The 3,976-nt window shown below is 35.4% G+C and overlaps 1 pseudogene; it reads right to left on the reverse strand.

The window, feature by feature from the left end:
- Window positions 1-757: 757 nt before the first annotated feature.
- LOC109453311 (phosphatidylinositol N-acetylglucosaminyltransferase subunit P) lies at window positions 758-1,157 on the reverse strand (annotated as a pseudogene).
- Between the last annotated feature and the right edge of the window lie 2,819 nt (window positions 1,158-3,976).

A 3,976-nucleotide genomic window follows, 5' to 3' on the forward strand; every position in this document is an offset into this window, starting at 1 on the left:
AAACAACAACAACAACAAAAACAAAAACAACAACCAACCAGAAGAACACAAAAATTCCACTCTGTGAAGTATCTGAGGAAATATCTCTTTTTAATGATTTTTCTTATGTTGCTAATGCACATGGATTTTTAACATTTCTGTTTGTGCAATTCCTTATCAGATCTGTGTACAGGCACGTACTGAAGATAGGATGGAAACTAGTTGTTTTTCATCAAAGAGAGTAGACAAACACAATGCCTGCTTTTCAAAAAGAACTTGAAACTTAGTTATCTTTTTTTAAATCATGAATTAACTTATCAGTGTTTCACTGTACAAAATTCTTAGTATATTGGAACCTGCTGTTTGCCACCTTAGTTATGCAAACCAAATTGTCTGTTCCTATATAATTGTTCTATTTAAATTGTGTTGAATACCAGTATCTAAAAAACTGTAGGCATAAATAGTACTGAACTTTCATTGAGTTACTGAGAAGCAGATCTTCCCCACAAGTGCACTACAGGGGTAGTTATGCCATATATATATATATATATGTGTGTGTGTGTGTGTATATATACACACACACAGCATTGTATTTGTTCTGTCCATTAATGACTAATATTTGACAACATTTACAATATTAATGAAGTTAATCTAAGAGAATCTACTTATATATTTTCTTATGTTTCAATACCTAGTATTAATAAGAGAACTAGTCAAAATAATTATGGGCAAATTATGTCAAAAACTTATAAATTCTTGGTGTTAGTCTACATGCAGTTTAGTTTTTGGTGTAAAGGTCTTTGGCTGCAGGAAAGAACATTTGGTTCACTTCACTAATAGGACTATCTCAATGCTGGGATGGCTTCTTAGTACTTTTTCTGCCCTTGATTTTTAGCAGTTATCTGTGATTGCATAAATGGAGTTACATGAAGATGTACTTATATTTATTTGAAGTCAGAGTACATAATCGATTACTACAGTAATTAGGAGGGAGACAGGCAAATACAACTGCCCAATATTTTTGGAGCCAATAGGTTAAGCCTAAGGAATTTAGCCAAGATCCAGGAATAAAACCTGGATCACACGAGATGTAGTATGAAGCCAAATGGGTTACTTAAGAAAATAACTAAGCCATAAATCTCTCTTTCTGGCAATGGTGATGATGCATTTTCCATCATTTCCCACAGTAGCTTTACACAATCTTGAGTCCTTCAAGCGCCCGCTCAGGCTGCTCCTGACAATTGTCCACTTTCCCGAATCCACCGTGCAAGCGCCCTGCCCTGGCGCAGCGCACGGAGACTCTTGTCCGGCTGGAACGCAAGAGCTGCAAACTTACGTTTATATTCTCCTTTCTTTCCCTTTCTTTCCGTAGACTCCATATGGAAAGTTTGGAACTATTTTCTAGTAAGTGGTGGTGGTGATGGGAATTAGAATGGAAGAAACTCGCAAGGGTAAACAGATTGTTGACAATAACTTTTAAATAGGGTATAGGCCTCTTTTAATTCTAGTGTTTTGTGATTCTTTTTCACCACAGATATTGCCAAAAAGTATGTTTTGTCAAAAGTGTGGACTTCTGAGTTTCATATGCAAGGTGGCTTACTATCTAGTGCAATCACCACAAAGTGTTTTGTGAGTGCTTCACTGCATATAGCGCTGGGCTAGGGGCTGACGAGAGAACTTCACAGACTGTGTTCCCATCCTCAAGTTATTTATAACAGAAAGTGAGAGGAACAAGAAGAAGTCCAAAACACAGAATTAGATGAAAAAGTGCGTAAAGCATGTAGTGTTTTGCTTTTAATTCAGTAAAATGTCTGTTGGGCAGCTTGGTTAGTATAGGGCAGAGTGGTTGAAGGTACAAAACTTCATCTGAAGTTATTCACCTGAAAACTTGGAATTCATGAATATAGGTCCCTCCTATACAGCAAGGATTCTCGGTCTCTGTCTTTTGCATTTAAACCCAAATCTCTGGATGGCTGAAAACAATGGAAATTACTACAGTTCCTCATAATTGATCACTCTTGTCAAAGCCAGATTGATGATAAGGCTGGGAATTAAGGAAGCAAAATAGTCCACATGGATTTGAAAATAAAAATAAATGTGCTATTGAGCTGCTGAAACTATATCATTAAATAGCCCTAAGAGACATCACAAAAGTTTATATATGTTTTAACCTGGTCAGTATGAGGTTTGTATTTAAGTGGTTTCTTCTCTCAATTAAAATTGCCTTAGGCTTTGGCTATTTAAAAAAATTAATATTCATGAACACTTCTTTTATTAATTAATGTAGATGTTTGTTTACAACCCAACTCTAATTTGTAAGTGGGAAAATTTATTTATTCATTCTACATCTCTTAGTATTTACTCTGTGCCAGGGATGATGATAGTGATTGTTTTTAAGTTAATATTAAAGCTTATGTAAATTTCTGTGAGCTGTATTTACCTAAATTCAAAGAAATCATGACTGAAGAACAGACCAAGGCACCTGAAGTGGGCCTATCATCACATTTGGTCTAGATTTCTATTGTAGCACTTATCACACTTTCCTTTTTACATTAATTTTGCTGCTGGAATGAGAGCAGAGTACGGTCTGCATTTGATCATCACTGTTCTCAGTGTCTAACACACAACCTGCAATATGATAGAGACCCCAACAGGGTAGTTTGGATGAATAAAACACCACATAAACAAACATTGCTCTTTCTAAGGATATTTTTATTTTCATTGAATGGTGAGGCCATTTCACTCTCTTGGATGTCTTCCCTAGGAAAAGTAAAAATCTTTTCATTAAAAACCTGGGTTATTTAAATATCTTTTTTTCCAGAATTTGACTGAATATTGATCTGAAGCACTTTGACTTGACTTTGAATTTGATCTGAAGCACTAAGATCCATCTTACTGGAATCTGATTCAAGTCATTTTTGTAATAATTAGGACCTTCAGGTTCCAATGGCGTATTTGATCGACATTTATGAAAACAGCTATTTTGTACTAATCTTAAGAATATTTTTCACTTTGCTTGGTAGGTGAAATCAGGCTTTGGAGAAGCAGTTCTTGTTTGGGGGGGATGCTGATGATGGGCTTTCTGAGAAACCCTTTTTATTCATCTACCGTTATTAGCTTTCTATGTATTCCATGGGTTTATGTGCACATAAACACATTTTTTTTATGAGTGTTTTGAATATGAAACAGTGCTGAAAGGAGACAGCAGTCATATGCTGCCAGAGGGTTACGTAATTCATGTGAAAATCTTGATAATCCTCATTTAGGGTGGGAGTCAGTAGTATACATTGGAGTAAAATCCCAGCACTGCATATATTAGATCTCACATAGGATTGTCATTTACTGTTGAGTAGACTGTGCACTGCACACACACACACACACACACACACACACACACACACCCATCTAAAGTGCACACCATTTATATCACAGATATTAGCAATTTGAATATTAAGAATTTCATGGCAGAGGACAATAAAATTTCTTGTTCTAATAAAATCAGTATATTATGATTCATTTTCTGACAAATGGAAGTAGAATATCTTGAGGAAGAGTTACTTTTTTTAAAAAAAAATTTGCACAAATGTTCTCTATGAGCTAGTCGTGACCTGAACTCGGACAAATTACGTAACTCCTTTCGCCTTCAAGTGGCGATATTAATACCTACCTCACTAAATTGGTCGAAAGTACTAGACATGCCTGGCACACAGCCAGTATTCAATAAATGCTTTTGAATGAATATGAAAGCACTAAGCATAATGCCTGCGCTAAAGGTTCGATAAATTGCCTGTTCACTGTTGCCTTGAATAAGGTGAATTTTAGAGGAATTAAGTGAATGAGTAAATATTTATATTGGAATCTTTTAACTTGTTAAGTATTTCACATTTTACACTTAATTACTGTATGGCATTACCTAAAATGTCCCTACTGATATATTTGGGATCCTTTTTTATTTTCCTGAGGGGTACACATCCAGCTGACTACGTGACACTTTGAA

Source organism: Rhinolophus sinicus, linkage group LG01 (assembly GCF_036562045.2).
Source record: "Rhinolophus sinicus isolate RSC01 linkage group LG01, ASM3656204v1, whole genome shotgun sequence".
Classification (NCBI taxonomy): domain Eukaryota; kingdom Metazoa; phylum Chordata; class Mammalia; order Chiroptera; family Rhinolophidae; genus Rhinolophus; species Rhinolophus sinicus.